Raw genomic sequence first — 20871 nt, 5'->3', positions numbered from 1 at the left:
GACGGTGAGGGGAGGCGCCGACGCCAGTGCGTCTGCCGCGGCTATGACGCAACACAATCCAACACAATGCACTTTAATCCAATCCAATTCAATCCAAATCCAATCCAATCCAATCGAATCCAATCCAATGCCCCTTGCGAGAGAGTGTTCGCTATCGGAGAGGAGAGGGGGTGAGCGGCGGAGAGCGCAGCTCGCGCGGCGAGGAGAATGGGGGAGGGGTGTCGACGGACAACAACGCCGTATGGAGGGACAAGGCGAGTGAGTGAGATGCGTTCGCATCTAAAACTCTAGTAATACGTAATCTAGCCCAAAGGGTCTTGAAATCGCGGGCGCCTTTGAAAGCGATGTGCACGCACGCACCCCGTCACCGGCGACCGAAGTGAAAAAGAATTGTGCCTGCCGTGCACCAGGACGATACCGGCGCTATGCGTGCTCCTTTCCGCGCATTTCTGCGTCACTGTAGAGCGGTGGCTGAGAGCACATTCTCATCGAATGCGCAAGAAGTGCGCTATTCGATAAACGATGGGCTATCTCTTCACCGGCAATCCGTGCCTGACGCCGCCATGGCGACAAGCCGAGAAGAAAAAAATAACCGGTGTATCGTTCCCTTTTTGTCTCTTTGCAACCTGATTGGCTGGCCTCAAAATCCGCCGCTGACGTAATCGCGATCTTCGCCATCTAAGAAAACAATTTTCCAGCGGCTTTTGTTATCACGCCATTACGCCCGCTTTGTGCCAGCATAGGAGCTGCACTGCTGGTCGCGCGGATCGCAGAAGTGCAGTCTACAGTCTACGCTTCGGAGTCTACGCTTCGTCTAGCTTCGCTGTTGCAGTCTACGCTTCGGTGTTCTTCGCTGTCTACCACCTACGCTTCGTTGTATCTTCAAGGACGGAATTCATCTCCTCGGTAAGTTCCCCAACTTCGGACGACGCATTTAACATGCGTCTGGTTAACAGTGGCTGCCCGCTTGCGAACCGCCTGCTTCTTCCACTTCCTTTGTGTTTCCCCCCTGTGCTATCTTTGCGCACGCATTTCCTTCATTGTGTTGTTTTTTTAACAAATGCGGCCTTTGAGGCGGATACGCTGTCGCTTTCGCGTCTCCGTTTATCCCTGCTTTTATTGAAGTTCGCGAATCAAGAAACGCTGAGTACCGAGATGATATATCGCCCGACTTTGTTGTCGCGCAATGCTTGCATGTGAATGGCGACGCGTCTCGGGTCAAACTACTGAAGGCATTCAGCTGACTGCTGTAATGTACGGTGCGTTTTGGGGTAACGTCACCATCGGCGAGGCATAAAGAAAGCTTTCAATAAAACGCAAAAAGGGCACTAAACCAGCGTCAACATATTGTAGCGTTTGTCCCGTCCGTATTCTCTAAGTTGCCGTCTTTTTCGCACGAGAAAACATCTCCCAGTTATCGTAGCGCCACAAGCAATACCGACTGGTAGCTCCATAGCCCGCCAGGGGAAGCGGCCAGTCAATCTGCAGTTCGGATCGACTTGCGTCGTGTCCATTGGTCCGCGACTTTAGCTAGTTTCTGTTTCTAAAATTAGGGCGATTCTAGCGGCAGGGTGTTGCGGCGTGGCCATTCTTTCTCCTTCCCTCAGCGTTTCATTCTTTCCACACCGTTCATGCTTCTGCGTCTCCCGACGCATGCGCAACAGCTCACCGTCGGCGATTTTGTTTTGTTCTCTCAACGTGCACGACGGGCGAGTTCCACTCTAAAAAGAGTGTGGTAGTTTCTCCCTTAAGGGTGAAACAGGAATGTATCATATATTTCACCCTAAGAGGTACAAAGATTCTCCCTTTAAGAGGGAGGAGCGCGTTTCTACCCCTAGGAGTGGAGGAAGATTTCCCCCTTTCGTGAGCTAATGGAGGAGCGTTCCTCCCCTGGCAGCGTCACCCAAGCAAGGCTTGTCATGCGAGAAAGGCCTAGCGAGCTGATCGGTTTGAGGATTGAGGAAGTACAAATACGTAGGTTACTGTGGTTGTGTGCGGTTATAATGCGCTAAAATAACCAAGAAATTACCTACCGAGTACCATAAATGCGGTTAGCAAGCGATGTCGCCAATCGTACATGCGCGACTTCTTGCATTCGTCTCGCTGCGCGCCCCGCAAACGCGTTCAGAGGGAACGCGCCTCCGTAAACATAGAAGTCATACCGATTGCTTTCAAAATGCCGCCTTTATTTCCGTAAGGCTCGTAACCCCGCCGTACACCTCACACGAGATCATCACAAGCATCCAATGCGGCCGTTTGAGAACAGTGTTGCCATTTTATCAATTTTGTCGCTAAATTTAGCGAATTTTCATATATTTAGCGACAGATTTTTCAAATTTAGCGGACAGCGGCTTTTTTGGCGAAATCGCCCAAGGGTTCAGTGAAATTTTAGCGACTTCGCTATTGAACCGTTATCTCAGTATTTTGAACGTCTTTAGCGCTATCGTAAACAGCTTGGTTTTAAACTGTAAGGCCCTCACGGTTGTGACGACCATTTCACGTTGGCGGGAAACAGAAAGTCATGAATTTCATTTTATTTTAGGTGAGCATACCCTTGTTTATCCAGGATACCATTGGGTCACCCCCTTAGTAAGAGACATACATCTCCGAAGATTTGCCACAAACTTTACGGTTGCCAAGTGTGCACACATATGCAGTACAGGGTCACCTAAGGCGAGCTGTCTCAGTAGTCTCGAATTAATCTTGAAACGTTGTATTTGCATCATCGTCTACAGCTGAACTGTGCATACACAAATAGTTACCTATTTCGCCTTGGAGCGACGCCAAATCCTCGAAGCAGCGCCAAGCTCTAAAGAGTCTATTCTCTCATTTGGACGACATTGGCCTTATTTCAAAAATGGCAATTTACGTGGCCCAAGCTCAGACCAAAAATCAAATTTGTGAAATTCCGTTATCGCGCTAAGTTCACGACAGTTTCTTTTTCTTTCTTGGGCCTTTTCTTTCCCCATACCTCAGCAGAGAAGCATGTAGCCTCTGATTGGCACTGCCGACACCTGCAAAGCTGCCAACGAACTGCTAACGTTAGCAGATTCGGACTCGACCGCCATTGCCACCATCGAGGAAGAGCTTTTCTACTAGACTCTACATCCGTGTGCAGCGTGTGTGTGCGTGTTCCGGTGCACTGGTTCAAGCTTAAAGGCAAGTCAGTCATTTGTTTTTTCATTGTAAAAGTATACGAAAGGCACCCGGCCGTTTTTTGTTGTCGTTGTTCATACCTTTGCAGCTCAAAGAAGCAAATAAATTTGTTTTCACTGTACATTCAACTTCTTGAACTGTTTCGGTTAAGTTTAACTGGAAAACCCTACTTTACATGGGTTTATTAGGCTTTCGAAATTTAGCGATTATTTCAGCGACTTTTCTGTACAATTTAGCGAATATTTAGCGACTTCTTTACCTTAACTTAGCGGCACGCTTCAAAAAAGAAACCGGTGCCCGCGGAGGCCGCAGACGCGGCCGCGGAGACGCCAGCGCCATCTCTCGCCGCCGTCGCGGATCCCCCCACAAATACGGTCGCGCTATGGGAGGCAGCTCTGGCCAGCTCCGACTTCGGGATTCAGAAGGACTTAATTCTTCGAGCCAGGAGAGGAGCAGAAGAGTCTGGGGCCCTGGAAGGAGGGCACCACCCCTAAGACAATCGCGCGACCTGCTTTTTTCCTAATAATAAACGTTTCATCTCTCTCTCTCTCTCTCTCTCTTTCTCTCTCTCTCCCGCGGCAAAGTGCGAGCAGGTGACGCCGCTCGTCGGCACTCCAGCAAAGAAAGAACTGAAACTAAAGCGTGGCAAACTGTTCGCATGGCGACGCAGTGAAAAATCCCCCTCGCGAGGGGCACGATCAAATGCAGAGCATTTCCGGGGGCGCACGACGTTAAGTAGTTTGCGTTACGTTAATTTTGTTGCCCTTGTGGCAACTGCTGACGAGAGAGCGCTCGTCAACAGTAATTTGAATGAGTCAACGATATAAGGCGCGTTCGTAGCGTTCCATTCTGTGTCGGCTTTGTGGCGCAGCGCGTAGAGCACCATGTACAGGCGGGGACTTAATTTTGCAGACCACGCGAGCGCGTGGCAAAAGCCACCGATGCGCGCTCTGGAGGCCCGGCGCCTGTTGTCGAGACCAGCGCGGCGCGCATGCGCGTCCTGTTTTACTCGCAGGCACGCCGATTTCCTCGCTCCCTGTAGCGGTACTGAGATGGTCACTGAAGCACCGCAGAGCGACGAGTTTGTAGCATTCCTTTCGTTCCGATGGCACGTTTGGGGCCTAACGGGACGATTGCGCGGGCTTTGGTGCAAGTGCTCCTCGCGTCCTGATAAACACTTGCGCGGAATGTTTTATTTGTTTGTTTTGTGCTTTATCGTGTATCGACGATGAGACTAGCGGCTTGCGAACGGCGACCCCGTATAAAGCGCGTACGAAGCACAGTCTCACGGTACCGCTCTACCGACGACTAAATGCCAGCTGTATGAATAGCGAACCTTTATTCACCTTGTTTATTTTGTAATTTGTCCACTGAACATATATTTCAGCTCTCTCTCCGCTGCCCATAAAGTAGGCGATTTCCAAGTTTAATAAAAGAAATTATTTCGGTGTTTTTGCTGCCTACTTCATTACTTAAAAATGATAGATATGCGTACCCATATAAATTGTCTGTTCGCTCTACCCGTCGCATTCGTAAAAATGGCACCTCGGGTTCCCATTCAATGCCGTAAAATTATTCGCTACTTTTGAGAAACCGTTTTTCAAAGGGACATTTGCCGGCTTACTAATAGATCAAGAGTGCTGTTAGGCGTCGAATTCATGCATGCGGGGATAAACTTCTCCAAGGCCGGAGCAATTCTTCAAGGTCGGCTTGAACTGATTATGAGGTTTTAACGCGCGGATTCTCCACAGGCGATTAGGCGCGCCGTAGTTGAAAGCTTCGGATTAAATTTGATTATCTGGGGATGTGCAGCATGCGCCGAAATCCCGAATACACTTGAGCCTTTTCGCTTTTTGCCGACATCAGAAAAGGGCCACCTTGCAGATGCCCAGTGGAGCGGAAGGACAGGGTCAACAACCAAACAGGAGCTGATTGTTTTTCAGTGGTTGAACACCCGTTCATAAGTGACAAAAGTATTCGGAAGGCCCTAAGTAGCGATTAATACCACGGCGAAAAGTAGTGAATAATGTTATGGCGTTCCTCGATGAGAACCCGAGGTATCGTTTTGAATAATGCCGACGCGCAGAACGAACAGATAATTTATATCGGTACGCATAATTTTCAAGTAATGAAGTAGGTAGCAAAAACACCGAAATAATTTCTTTTATTAAACTTGCAAATCGCCTACTTTATGTGCAGCGGAGAGCGAACTGAAATATATGTTAAGTGGGCAAATTACAAAATGAACAAGGTGAATAAAGGTTCGCCATTCATACAGCTGGCATTTAGTCGTCGGTAGCGCGGTACCGTGAGACTGTGCTTCGTACGCGCTTCATTCGGCGACGCCGTTCGCAAGCCGCTACTATCATCGTCTATACATGATAAAGCATAAAATAAACAAAGAAAAAAGAAAACATTCCGCGCAAGTGTTTATCAGGACGCGAGGAGCACTTACGCCAAAGCCCTCGCAATCGTCACGTTAGGCCCCAAATGTGCCACCGTGAAGAAAAGAATGGTACAAAGGCGTCGCTATGCGGTGCTTGAGTGACCTTTGCAGCACCTCTGCAGGAAGCGAGAAAATCGGCGTGCCTGCGAGTAAAACAGGACGCGCATGCGCGCCGCGCCGGTCTCGACAACAGGCGCCGGGCCTCCAGAGCGCGCATCGGTGGCTTTTGCCACGCGCTCGCGTGGTCTGCAAAATTAAGTCCCCGACTGTACATTGCGTTCCGCCCGCAGGGTCGAGGGATCGAAACCGGGCGCCAGATAGTATTTTCTTTTACATAGTGTAGGGGGAGGGGTGCGGACAACGACGGTGCGGACTACGACGGGACAACGCGGGTGACATCGTGAGTTACTGAAATGCTCTGCATTTAAAAAGATGGCAACACTGTTCGAGAACAACCAGTTGTTGTTAGTCGTCTTACCTTGCTACAGCCGATGCATTAAAACGCGGAAAACGCGGATCGTCTGCAATCGTAAATTTCGGCGCAAAGGCAATGCAGGCAACACGAAAAACGTATCCGTCGCTGTCGCATCCGTCCGAGCGAGGAGATGACAATGCTCGCCCTCTAGCGTGCTCCAAGTAAAGCAATCGTAAACGTTTTAAAATGACCGATAGATGACGCAAAAAAAGTAGGGGTGGAGAGGGGCAGCTACTAAGCATCACCATCAGTGGGCACTTACATCAAGGCGTTTCCTTGGTTTCCTTTATGGATAACGTATATTATTATAGCCAATATCACAGAGGCCGCATGTGGACGGGCACATATTGGGAAGAAACGTAGCACAACACAGCGACATACACTTCATTAAAGGCACTGCCAACGCACAATACACGCAACACACAACACCGCAAGCATAATACACGTATATTACACCAGAACATATACCGTAAATACCCGATTCTAACGCGCCCCCGATTCTAACGCGCACCCTATTTTCCTGGCAAAAAAATCGAAAAAACTTGCACTTCCGATTGTAACGCGCACGGAACTTTGTGAGCAAGAAAAAAGAATGCGAGATAAACGGGCGATTTATTTCTCGAAGTAATCTCACCCATTTCCCTCCTCGTCGCTCTCCGGTGACCACATCTCGTCCTTGGTGCCGTGAAGCTTCATAACGAACGTTCAACCATGATCGATGGGATCGTGGCCCACGCCTCGCACGCCCATCCTGCGAACTTCTCCAGAGGCGAACACTTCAGCCGACCACTCGTTTTGAACGCGTGAGAGCCGCTGCTGCCATTGTTGTTATCAAGTGCGCAAGTGGAACGATTTGACGATTTGTGTGAACGCCGATAGAAAAGCCTGGGCGCCTATGATTCCTGCGTCCGAAAAATTATTGCTAAAAGCTTTGGCGCTATCCTCAGATGGCGATGGGCGAGACGAAATTTCCGTTGTTTCGGCAGTTTCGGTTTCGTATCCGATTCTAACACGCATGCGATTTTTCGACCTATTCTTCCGGAAAAAAAGGTGCGCGTTAGAATCGGGTAATTACGCTAGTACACTTTACACATGTCCGCATGATCACAAGCCACAACTAAGCATTGAAACGGCGACAAAGTATTTATAACCCTGATCGCCGATAATGCAGGTAGGAACAGTGAGATCGCGTTGCTTGTTTCAATACCCCACGGCAGTGCGTAAGCCTTAGGTGGGTTTTTTTATTTCATTAAATGTAACCCGTGCAATTGCAAACTTTTATTAATTTGAGGTTTTGTAAAAAGCAGTAAAATAGCTCAAAGAAAAACGTTTCACGAAACAGTGCGGCAGGTATGATTGGGTAATGATACCTATTGCCTCGCCTTCGCTATTTTACCGTAGAGCGCACCGCTGGTCTGGCAACCATTCAGCCAAGATGTTGCCGAATGGGGCCTCTTGTTGTTGGTAACTGATGCTTCAATATGATGCGGTCCATGCTCGTTGACGAAAAAAGGGCCAGTTTGCAATCATCGCTGACCTCTTTTACCCTTGGGCGTCAGTATAAAACGTCCACAAATGCAGTGGTAATGTTGAACCGGGCGCAGGCGAGTCGCACACAGCAAGCATGCAGCTGCGTCCACAGAATGTGCTTCAAACTCACGGCTGGCGAGCCGTGCGTTAGCGTGGCGGGCACATGGTAATAATAAAAAGAAAGACAACGAGAAAACAAGCAAGCAGCACTTTACAGGGGAGGTGTTGCTCATAGTCGTCGCATGCGCCCGATCGGCGAAAGCCACAGTGCAACGATTGATGGAGGCGAAAAGCAAAAATGCCCGTGCGTACGAGATATCGGCGCACGTTAAAGATCCCCAGGTGGTCAAAATTAATCCGGAGCCCTCCACTATGGCGCGCCTCATCGCCTGAATTGCGTCGGCGCGTTATACCCCACTATCATCATCACAGTGCAACGATGAACGGTTTCGTTTTCGGCGTCAGCGCCGACAGAAGATTACAGACGACAGGGGAGAATATTTCCTCCCCCGTTTCGGTGTTTTGTAGAGGCCGTACAGAGGGCGCTACGTGTTATTAGCTAAAGGGAGAATCTCGCATGTCCGGGGGAGAAAAGCCTCGATTTCCTCCCTTTTTCTACCCTTTTTTCTTAGTGTCGTTGCGTGCGCGAGCGAGCCCGCGTGCGAAGGATTGCGCGGGTTGCCTAAACTTCTCCGCGGTCTGAAAGTTTTGCTGCATTGTAAAATATATATTCGAATGCATTCTAATCGAGCGGCCGCGGAGGAAGGTCACCAGTCCTGTGCAGCTCTGTGGTGGGGTGTAGCCCGAAAGAACCCATTCCCATTTGACCCCTTCCCGTTTGAACCCATTCCCGAAACGCCTTTCCCGCTTGACCCGTCCCGTGTGCGCCCGTTCCCGAAACGGCCTTCCCGTTTGGGCACTTCCTGTTTCAGCCCGTTCCCAAAACGCCCTTCCCGTTACAACCCGCTCCGAAAGCACCCTTCTCATTTGAACCCGCATCGTTCCAACCCATTTGAATTTCTGAAAATATGCGTTACCGTCTTCGATACTGTTCCCCAAAATGTGCTTACAAGCAACGGGTCATGCACTAAAAACTTGTATGCACCAAATTTTCCGGAATCGACCGATATTTCAGGCCGATAAAAGTTTCCGAATGCTTTAGGCCGATACTGCCCTCTTGACACAAAATTTGTAGCGGCAAAAGTGTACTAGAAAGATACCCAATATCTTGAGTAATGCACACATTGGATTTTTCCGCAGTTGGTGTTCGTACGTGCGGCTGAAATTTATTTATCAGCCGCTCTTATGCTCATTGTTGGGAGCGTAGCTTTGTCTTCGGGTTCGAGAGATCTATAGATCAAAGATGTCCATAGGAGAGACTCTAAAAAAGGCAAAAAATTCCCCCGCATTTCCCCGAAGGGGAGTATGAGGAAGTGCGAAGCACGGGGTGATGCTATGAGGGGGAGTTTGTTGAAGTTTGGTGGCATTTTGCCCGTTAGTTACATTAACACCCCCTCGTGATCACGTTCGGCTTAACACGCCTCGTTTGTCCCTCTGCGGAAATCTTGGTGAATTAACGTGTATGTTCGAGAGATGTTCGAGAGGGAATGTAATCACGCACACACACACACACACACACACGCAAAGTAAAGTGAAACGACAGTATTTATTTCAGCACTTGTTTGTGTTGTCGTTGTATGCGACGGTCATTACGACCGCCTTGTGGTCGCTAAAGTGGACCGTTAAGGGTTGTTGCAGCCGCTATAACGCCGCTGAGTCGCCAACGCACGCCGCTGACGACGTAGTTTGAATGCGTTAAAGATATAAGGCGCGTTACTAACACTGATATCAGCGTCGCGTCGGTGGTCCGTGGCTTAGTCGGTAGAGCGTAGCGCTGCGGCCGCAAAGTCCTCGGATCGAAACCTGGCGCCGGATGCTGTTTTTTTTATATAGTGTAGTGGCCTGGCTGGCGCGCCGAGAGAGGGTGTTGCGAGCTGGAGAGTAGTAAAGGGGCTTTAGGAGAGTAGGCGAGGGGGGAGAGGAGGCGCTATGCGAGCGCCCTCACGCGTCGGAAATCCGGCGCCGTTGCTAGGCACGGTAGCTAGCTCCGTTGCTAGGCTGCGGACGGAGGACGGCGGTGGAAGCAGGAGTAGGCCCGACTAAAAAGTGCTTCGCACTTAAAACATGTGCAGAAATCTGAGAATTGGCTACAAATGCCTTTCCTACGGGAGTAATGGGCAGATTTTTTTATTTATTTACCGATACTTTACGTCCTGGTAGGGCTCATGCAGGAGTGAGCATAAAAACAAATCAGTATTGGTTGGCGTAGTTTAAAAACGCCCAACACAAATAACTAATATGTAATAGACGCAAATCGATCCGAATGCAGAGGGGTCCGAACAAGGATATGAATTCGTTATGTATTCCAATTTTAAAACACTACGATTCAACCAGAACACACATTTGCAATACGTAGGGAAAATTTTTCTGATACCGGGTTCACTGTTTGTTCAGTTAACCTATTCCTGTAAGAAATTGCACGAGGAAACAAAGAGAACTTTCGAATAGTGATTCAGCTGATTGGCTGCCTAATAGTCTTACTATGATGTCTTCTCGCTAAACGTCTGAAAGGCCCTTGGAGGTAGTATTCCCGGGACAATTTTAAGTTTCTGTAGTAAAGAAAATTTAGGCTAGAGACGACCCTGCGCTGCTTAAGTTTCTGAAGGTTTGCCGTATTATGCAAATTGAGTACACTAGAGTGACGGGAATAAACAGAATCAATAAAATGCAAAGCTAAGTTTATAATTTTCGCCGCTTCTCATGACTGCGATTTTTTATAGCCAGATGTGGCATATGTATCCAGATACATATATAGGTTACTTTATTTTTAAACATCTTTTTATCTTTTATAGTTTTCATCTGTTTCTTTTCGACATTGATGTACACTTGCGCTATTATAACGATTAAATGTGTTAGTCCACCAAATATGATTTCTTTCAAAGTGAGGGTGTTTTTGCGATTTTTTATTTGTGCTTCCGCGGCGGCGCTTTTCTGGGCTTTTTGATTTTATCATTTTTAGTAGCGGAGTATCAGATAGTTTTGACTTATTTAGTTCACTTTTAACATTTGTTGTATTTTGGGGGGATTTCAAATATTTCGTTCTGCAAATTATCTCCTTTTGCACTATTACAGGGAATAAATGCGCTAACGCCCAACTATTATCGTTTTTCAAAAGCAGTGTGTTACGCGGCTGAGGAGTTGGGGCTGAGGAGGGGGGGGGGTGTAATTGGCAAAGAGTGCATTTAAAAACAAAAGGGTGCTTCATTGTGCCAGTGGGTGTTTTGACGTTCATGACATGTTAACCAACCAGCCTTCTGTATCCTTTATTATAATCTGGAGAGGGAGATAATCCGTAAAGGCGGAGAAAGTTGTGCCACTGCGCCAAGTTTGTTCCCGCGAGAGCTTCGCTGAAATGCTGCCTAGCACAATGGCGCTCCAAATTCCACCTTAATTAAGCAGAGTGATGTGGCTGTCTGACAGGCCACAGCAAGGTGTTTCCACTATCTTATTCCCAATTTGGTTTCTTAGTACTTAGTAGATATTTCTAAACGCAAATGTAATAAAACTCAAGTGCCTGGTGTTTTGGGGGTTGATCTAAAGAAGCTAAGACGAGAGTCAATCGACCGAACAAGAGCAAACGGGGGCAGACGCAGGGCGACCCTCGCGACCTAAATACATTTAGTTAAGTGCATTTAGGTATTTCGCTGTTTTCGTTTTCATAAGTTACGTGTTTGTTAATTTGTTAATTTTGTTGTTAATTTGTTTAAGTTAAGAGATTTGTTTAATTTGTTAATTGTTAATTTGTTTGTTATGCTTTGTTAACTTAAAAGATTAAAAGATTTGTTAATTGGTATGACTTGAATTGTAACTAAATGTCGTCGTTTCTAGATTCAAAAAGTGAAGCCCAGGTTTGAACAGTATTCAAGGACTCTGGATGTACTGAGCGGCTGTGAACAAACGGAAATAAACGAAAAACAATATGAAAAATTTTTTATAACGTTTCATAAACTGGGTACGTTATACCAGGAACGGGCTAAATAGAAAAATACGAAACGGGAAGGTTCTTTCGCCCCGGGTTGAAATGGGAAGGAACAAACGGGAAGGTTGAAATGGGAATGGGTTCAAACGGTAAGGGGCCAAGTGGGAAAGGGCGAAACGGAAAGGTCGTTTTGCGCCGGGTTGAAACGGGAGGGAACAAGCGGGAAGGGTGAAATGGGAATGGGTTCAAACGGGAACCTCCCCTGTGGTGCAGCAACACGGGGCAAAACAGTTCGTTCATGTTTTTCGTCTTCCCCAAACATGACAGGTAAGCAAATTAGCTTTGTACAAGTTACAGACAGTGAATTTAAAAGAAAAGCCGACTGACGGCACTCTTTTGTTTTCAAAATACTTTGCCCTGTAATGTGAAGTTAGTGAGGCATGTTAGGCGTCTTGGAGTGGAAACTAATGTGCAAATATATCCCAGCTACTATTGTAGGTGCCCGAAATTCGAACAATTACACGCATTCAGCGCGCACTCTTGCTCGTATGGGGAATTTGTGGTGGAAGTGTCGTTTTGATTACCTTAGTCACTTTTTAAACGTCGATTCCCGGTTCTTGTCAATGTATTTTTTTTTCTTCGTTTCGTGTAGCATGTTCGATGTCATGGTTAGGGCCCTAAGTCGAGGACAGTTTGAGACTTCATTGGACGTTTCCTCCAGTGACTCTCCTCAACCCCTCCAAATTCATCACGGCGAACCTGCTCACAGAGGCAAGCTGAACTGTTCGCGCTTCTCGCCGTTCACTGCGTACCCACGGGGCGGCCTCTGTAGCATCCACCGTGGTCCCGCGTATTTCGCAACAGCGCCAAATACTCCCCTAGTGGTACGTGGCGTCTGAAAAACGTTGCACTTATCGTCATGGCAACGAGTGGCGAGGGGAGAAAGGAGGTTGGTGACGGCGCGGACGCTGCGGACGTCATTTTTTCCCGTGGCAGCCAGGCCGGGCCGCCGCGCCCCGGCCCCTGAAAACGACGCTCGCCCAACTTTCGCGACTGCCGCCGGTCGCTGCCTCATGGGCCGCTCGGCAATGGCAGCAGGCGCGAAAGTTGGACGAGCGGCGGCGATGACTGGAAATGGCCGCCGCCCGTGGTTTGTTACATGTGCAGTAACGTGTTGAACAAAGGAAAACATGTAGGTAATATTATGTTTTCTGGTGTCGAATTGTTGTCTTTGTGGCGATATTAATTGGAGTGTTACGCAAACATTCTTTTCGCTTGGCGTTTATTCAAAGTTCATATGAGGACGTCTTTGATTCGAAGTCATGAAAACACATGTACTACACTCATATATTGCACATACATTTTATGTACACAGAATTGAACTAAGCAAAAAATATGACATGCAAATTTAGGCATACCATATTGTACAATAGGAAAAAAACGTGCTACATACACATTTACAATAACCCGGTTAGGCGGGCTAGTTGGTATTCTGAATTCATGGCTGTAACTTTTGCGCAACTTTAGACGAAGAGATAGAGGTCTTCGTGTCCCTTTTTGTATCTGTCTCCGTCTGAAGTTGCGCTAAAGTTACAGCCGTGAATACACATTTAGCTACACAATACTTGATTACGAAAGAACTTCGAAAGTTGTAGTCCCTACAGATTTTTTTTTTCGCGCACACCTCGGTGGGAGAAGAAAAGAACTTGAAAGTTCCACTCAATGTCTACTTATTTCTTGGGCTCACCTGGAGACAGGAATGTTCTTTAAACATTAAAAAAATCGTTTCAGTTCAGAGACACAATAATTGGGAACCTATATGTTAAATGAAAGCACACACACTTATGCTTCAAGCCCTGCCTTTCGGGCGAGTTAACGCAAACTCCTAAAGAAAGCGCTGACCCGCCCATTAAGCTGCACACACTTCTGAGAAATCATGTTCATACCAATAAAATGCAGCCTTAAAAAACTGTTGCGACACAATGACCGCACTGTAGACACTTATTGCTGGATTATATCTACCTACAAAAGCAATCCGCAACCATGTGCACGCCGTAGAACACAAATCGAACGCACCCGTCTTTTCTAATGACGCGTGAATTAATAGTCTGCTTACCGGGGGTGGAAGGCGGGGGGGGGGGGTGGAGAAGACACTCAGAAAAAAATATTTCCTGTATTGTAAGCAGCAGATATCGGCCAGGTTGTTACAAGCTACCATCTAGCTCGTGTCTGGGCAGCGCCTCTTATCTCATCTTGTCCGATACGGCATGACCATTCTAACTTCAGAACTATGGAACACCGAACCCACTTGCGATAAGATGACAAGACGCGGACGCGCAGTTTAGATTGAACAGCAAAGCCGGCAACGCTACTTGTTTTTTTTTTTTTTTTTTAATGAGCGAAACGCTTGCGATGGCCGCTGCAGACAACCCATGTATTTCGGTATGGCCTTCAACTGCTCCAGGTGAAAATCGACTTACATTGAACACCGCGGTGTTACGTCAGATTTTTCGGAGCACTGAAGCAGCGCTTGGCAGTAGTTTCGCCGCAAATATACGTTTTGGAGCAAGACGGCGGACGAAAAATGCTTAGGGCGCAGCACTTCCACGCCACCAATTGCTGTAGTAGCAGTGTTGTACGGAACGGCGTTACAAGAAACGGCGTTCCTGGAACTAGTTCCTTTTTGCAGGAACGGAGGAACGCCACCGTTCCATTAAGGGTCGGTGGAACTGTAACGGTAACTCGTTACGTTTTTAAAGGAACGGCAGGAACGGCGTTCCTGCCGTTACATCGCTAGGATTTGGCTGTTTTTGATGCCAAGGCTCGAGTAAAAAAATCCACAAAGCGCTACTGCGGTTCTCTTCCTGTAAGATGGTCAGTTTGCCCGCCCTTCAGCCGTACGTGCTGCCTCGAAGGTCAAAGGCAAAGAATAACCACGCAGCAGGCCGCAGGTTGGGCTTGCTTTCATGCTGGTTGCTTAAGCGGCGTTCGACGGGCGAATGCGTAGCCGCGAGAATGCTTTTCACCCTTTGTCGTTTGTCTGGGGAGGCCAGAATGCGCGTCTGGCCGATGGAATTGCTCCCTGGCGCTGAAAGAATAGAGAGTTTTAGCAGTCCGTCCGTTCTGTCGTATGCGTTCTTACTGGGTTGACCTGGACCCGGCTGGGTGCTTGGGCTTTTGTGTCGGTAGGGGGATTAGCTCCGCGGGCCTGCCTTCGCCATGTCCACGCCTCCGCACCCTTCCTACTCGCCCTTCCGCGCGCTCAGGAGCAGACCTGTCCCGGTCAGCCGGGTAATAACGTAGCCAACGAAACGGACGGACTGCTAAACGGGATCCGGACATTGCGGTGTCGGACATTTCGGTCCAGGACGTTTCGGTGTGGACATTTCTGTGCACGGACATTTTGGTGCACGACGTCTTGGCCCAGACATTTTGAATGAGGGAATGTCCCAGGCATTCTTTGAACATTTTAGCTTTAATATTGTAATTTCGTGACTTGATATGATTTTACGTTCAAGACTTGTGCTTGCGCAGCCGTTCGTGGAAACAAACGCTAAACCCTGGCGGAGCATTGCCACGTAAAACCCAATTTCTGTAGTAGATGGTAAAAATTAACGTTGTTAATTTGGATCCGTTCCACCAGTTTTTTTGTTATTTTAGCATTCACGTGAACAACCCTAATACTTTAAGTGTTACCAAAGCGCTTTCCTTTCACTTTACCCAAAAGTGCAAGACGCCGCTGCTTTTAGTCTATTTCACCCCCCCCCCCCCCAGCTAAACTTCCGCGAAAAAACAACCGAAAAACGAGGTCGATTAGGCGCGTGTGCATTTCGTTTTAATTATTCTCTCAATCAATCAACGCCTTTGTTTCATTCGGTGTCAGTTCTACTTAAAACTAACAAACCAACGATCGCACTTACTTTGGCGTTATTTAGGGGAGGGGAAAGCTGAGCCCCGCCGGCAATTATCCCCCTAAGTAGAGAGAGAGGGGTGTCACTTGTGCTTCACCATTGCGTCGACTGGACTTCGAAAATTTGAAGACGACTGTTGCCGCTCTCGTCACACTAGCCTATTCATTTTTTTGTCCTTATAATGGGAGGAAGCGATGTATACCTGGGGTGTCCATGACATGCGCGACTTGATGAGTTAATTCCCAAGGGGGCGACTGAAGGCGCAGAAAGAGCGATTCCTGGAGTGGGGGCGCCGTCGGTATGACCGCGATGCGCGGAAGGGCGTAGCCAGCAAACCATAGTGGCCATTGTGTTTGTGTTCTCAGCGGCTTTTTGGGTGGCTTTTTGTGTCGTAGTATAGAGGTTTCGTGCACCAATGGTGAATGTAATGCTTCTTCTCTGTTTTAAACGCCAAGTGTGCTATGTCTTTGTCCTCAATGTATCACCGAATTCCTGCAAAAGCCTCCACTAAGAGGCTAGCAGTATGTTCTAAATAAAAAATAAAAAATCACTTCGGTGTCGCTTCGGGGACCGTGAAGTCCACCACGCCAGTAGGATTTTCAGGGGAAACCGAAAATAATACGGCGGAAAAAGAAATCTGGCCGAGATTCAAGTGTAAAGTCGGGGGTAGGTGCTGCTAGGACAAAGAATTAAAATGTGGTAAATGTAGGCTTGTAAACATTAAACGACGGTTGGTTGTCCCGAACACAATGGGTGGAATTTGTATGCACAACCGGTACGCGCTTGATCAGCATTTAGGAAATTAGAACCTGCGGCTGTTTTCCAACAGGCCCGTTTTTCCTCCCCGACAATATCCTATACCAGTGTTCGCGAATTCATTTTAGCAATGCAGCCCAGCCTACGTAATACTCTTCATAAGGTTTTCTTCAATATGGGGGGCTAGCTAATGCTTCTTACTTTTTGGATATTGAGAGTGTGCATGTAATTTCTGTAATTTGAGGGTGTGTAATTTAAAAAAATACAAAAGAGGCGGTAGACCATCTTAAACAGCAGTTAATTGCCTTAGCTAAAAAAGAGTGAATTAAATTAACAACCTGTCATAAATGAAAAAAAAAATTGCTAAAGAATTCAATCGGCTGCATAACAGGTGTCCCCAGGAAGAGGTAATAAACAAAATATATAAATGTAGAATTTTTAAAAATACCTGGCAAAGATCGAACATGGCATCAATCAAAAAAATAAATTCACTGGTCCAGATTGTTGTCCATAACCCACGTTAACCGGAAATAAAAATATAACGGCTGTCGCAAACAGGCAAGCACCGGATAATTTGGTCGCCGAAATGTCCGTACACCGAAATGTCCGTACACCGAAATGTCCGTGCACCGAAACGCCCGTACACCGATAAGTCCGTACAACGATGTGTCCATACACCGAAATTTCGGCACCCAAATATCCTGCACCGAAATGTCCTCGAGCCGTCAGGAGTTTGTCCGGCGCTCCCTGAAAAAATTCGCCTAGGAGCGTTTCTTTTGATTATCTTTATCTCCAGATAATCTGCTGCCGGTGGTGTTAATATTCGTATAATATACGTAGTTCGATGTGAGTTTTAAATGTCTCACTTAATTTCGACCCAGGATTATCCGACACTATGTTTACATTTAAAAACCTAATTGTAACGTTAATGTAACGACACGTTCCAATTTTCGAAGTGGAACTGGAACGCGTTCCTTTCGCAATAAAGGAACTTGTAACGGGAACTCGTTTCAAAATTGGCAAGGAACGAGGAGCGAGCTTTCGTTCCTATTTTGGAGGAACGTGTACAACACTGTGTAGTAGTAGGTAAGAAGCGCGTACAGTTGAGCTTGCCTTCTTTGTGAGCAGGTGCGTCGTGATGACATTGGATGGATTGAGGAGAGTCACCGGAGGAAACGTCCAGTGAAGTCTTAAACCGTCCTCGACTTGGGGCCCAAACCTAGACTCATACCTGCTGCACGAAACAACAAAAAATACCTTGATAAGTATAATGAATCGACGTTCCAGCAGTTACTAAGGCAATCAAAAAACGGTGCGGGGAGAACGCGTCTGCTCGCGCATACGCAGTAGTTACCCCGTGCGCTCCGTCGCGCTCAGCAGCAACAGCGGCAGGTGTACACGTGATAGCGGCGTGCTAACGGCGTGACAGCTGCGTGACAACAGCGTGGTGGGGGGCGTGGAAAGGTCGCGCGCTTGTGCACGGAAGTGCGCGCATGCGCGTCTCTCCCCCATACTCCTCTCCCTCGACATCGCGCGCAGTGTATATAAGCGGCGGAGCGCGCGTTCGAACTTCAGTCAAGTCCGTCTTTGCTTGCCTTTCGTTTGGCTCCAGATGAAGTATAAGCGATGGAAGCAACAGTACCGTCAACAAGTAGTGCGACACAATTCAACAGCAGCGTCACTCTACTCGTTGAAGGCAACGTTACCCCACCGTACATGGGGACCCGCCACGGCCTGCACTGCGTCTCCACCAGCAACAACAAGCAACCCACCACCATCCACGGCAGTTGCATCGACCTCATCTTCGCCAGTTACTCCAACGCACGACCACTGCTCAAAGATCCCTTGTCAGTCCACTTTAGCGACCATAAAGCAGTCGTTCTCTCCGTCCAATACAACGACAGCACCAAGGAATAAAAGAAAATAATGATAATACCTTCACCTGTCCTTCCTGTGTCCGAAAATCTAGAAACATTAAATAAGAATAATAAAGACGAAAGAAATAATTAAGCATTCCAAACCCTCCCCACATCCAAACGGTAACCACAAACTACCCAATTACGCAACTTTCTCGCAATACAAACACCCCTATGCGACGCATTTACTCGAGTTCCCCCCGTGGGAAGATGAGGGCGGGTGGCTTTTTTTTCTGTGCACCTTCCCCTCCCTCCCCCCCCCCCCCCTCCCCGGTAAGCAGACTGTTCACGCGCAATTAAAAAAGACGGGTACGTCCGGTTTGTGGTGTGCGAAAGTACGACGTGGTTGCACATTATTTTTGTACGTAGATAGTATCCAGCACTGAGTGGTCAGTAGTGCGGGTAATAGTTTTAGCAGACCGTTTTCGAGGGACCGTTCTGGTACCGGCGGCTCGCTCAGCGCAACCGGAGCCAATGCCGTTCGCCGCCAAGCGCGCCAGGCATGCGCAATGGCGCTCCCGCTTGCTACCGGAGCGGAGCTGAGCAACGTCAAAAAAGGTCAGCTAAAACTCGCTATTGTGTCGCAACACTTTTTTCTCGCTGCGTTTTGTTGGTGCGAACATGTTTCAATTTACACGGTGCTGTGCCGTCAGCACGGACGCCGGACGGACAAGCCTCGGCCCTAAGGTACTTCGCCCCAAAAAGCAACCGCTGAGCTAGGAGGCGTTACACAGTTTGTGGTGTGCAATGTGTGCGCGAGGTACCGATATTTCCGTGGAATGTTAGGTTGGTCAGGCTGGCATGCGCGTTTATTTTCCGACGCCTTCATATTATAGAGTAAATCCGGAAAGTCACGTTGCCTAAAGTACCTCAGTACCTAAGTGTGTTTCATTCAATTGCGACATGTTTTCCACATGACAGATTTCCTTATAACACTGACGGTTATTTCCCATTCTAAATTTCTGGTGACACGTCTCACGTTATTAGAAGCACTGTAATGTAATATCTGTCGCTGAGAGCGCACTTGTTTCGTGACTCGATCATTAGCCGCTCAAGTGGCGCAGTGTGGCTCAATCCTGCGCTTGCTGCAGGTTTTGCAAATGCAAATCCGCAGTTTGCGTGATCGAACTTTGCCGTATTTTATTGTGTCCAGGTTTGGCGTCATGGAAAGAAGGTGGGTGGAGGCCGGCAACGGGCAAGCGACGCTCCGTCGTCGCAGCCTTCTCCTCCACCTCGCGTTCGTGGTGGTCCTCCTCGTCGCCTTCCTGGCTGTATTCTTCCTGGCGGTGAACTTCGCCGGACGGTGGCCCATCAAAATGGGTATGCGCTCGTGTTCGGATGGGAAGGCTTACCCCCCTGCGAACACTGGACGATGTTGTCGCCGAGGACGGACCGGCCACCTATTTAGGGACTGGTTGATTGACTAGTTTGGACCTGCTGCTTGCCGTCCTCCAGCACTCGAAGCTTCGCCTTGCCGTTGAGCAAGTCAAAGACCTCCCCGCTGTAGATCTCGAAGAAGCTGGAGAAAACAACTAAGTCTTCGTTCTTGTATTTGGGAGTCCTCAGGAGCCTGAACACGTCCTTTGCCGCTAGTGCATAGATGCCTTTTGTGCAGTCCTGTGTCTTCCCGGAAAAGTCCCCACCCATGGTATGAGTCTTCCCACTGCCTGTCTCTCCGTAAGCGAAGCACGTCGCCATGCCCCCGTCAAACACCGTCTGGACTAGCGGGCAGGTAGTGTACTTGTAAACCAGCTCGTTGTTGGCCGAATCATCGAAGGCATAGTCGAAGCGGAAGGTGGAATTCTCTAGGTACTTGGTGAGGTCGACCTTAGCCTTGGGTTCGTTGGCAACAATAAGGTCTCCGTTTGGCACTGTGATGATGTCCATTTCTTTGCGATTCAGCTCTTTTTCGTTTAGTGGCCTCTTTCATACGGCGACACAGATCTGGTGTACCTGCGAGGGGCGATTCATGGACAGGGGCGGGAAGTCCAGGCCGGATCTGTACTCCCTGATCATAGAGAGGAACTCCCCGCTGGGGTTGCCTGGGTCCACCTGGGTGGGGTGGCCACCGTTCAGCTGGCGGAGCGGCGGCCGAGCCAAACTCCTCAGGTACGGGATGGTGCCGGACTTGGCCGATGCCAGGGGCACCTGCGTGTGCCTGGGGAGCTTTCTGACAGAGTTCCGGTTCCTGTCCTGGAGTCCCGGGTTAAGCGCAAAGACTGTGCTGAACTCGAGCTTCTTGCCCATGGGGTGGCCCTTCTCGAACCACTTCACCACCAGGACCTGCCTGTCCGTGTCCATGCTCACCACGCTGGCCGAGTGGATGTGCCCATCCGTTCCAAAGAAGTCCGCGCTGCCCCTATTTTAAGTCCGCCGATTTGAGCCGCCATTGTAATGTCCGACACAGCACGCCAACCATACGTCGAACGTAAAACCACGCTTTTCTTCCCTTACACAACCACATTGACAGTAACAACTTGAGTGTTGAATAGTTTGGTTTTGAGTTGGTTTGGATTTGGTTTGAATTAATTTTGACTAGTTTGGTTTGGATTAGTTTGGTTTGGAACTAACCTGGTTTGGATTAGTTGATTAGAAAATTAGAGCCAACATTTCCAACAATGTGTTTTGGCCTTTAATGGGAC

General features: G+C 48.3%; 1 pseudogene; it reads right to left on the bottom strand.

Moving 5' to 3' along the window:
- Positions 1–19387: 19387 nt before the first annotated feature.
- Positions 19388–20530, bottom strand: LOC144172475 (kinesin-like protein KIF2A pseudogene; annotated as a pseudogene).
- Positions 20531–20871: the final 341 nt, after the last annotated feature.

The sequence above is a fragment of the Haemaphysalis longicornis genome, unplaced genomic scaffold (assembly GCF_048455015.1).
Source record: "Haemaphysalis longicornis isolate Haplotype H1 unplaced genomic scaffold, Haemaphysalis longicornis Haplotype H1 scaffold_1, whole genome shotgun sequence".
Taxonomy (NCBI): Eukaryota; Metazoa; Arthropoda; class Arachnida; order Ixodida; family Ixodidae; genus Haemaphysalis; species Haemaphysalis longicornis.
This window is presented reverse-complemented; position numbering and strand designations above follow the sequence as displayed.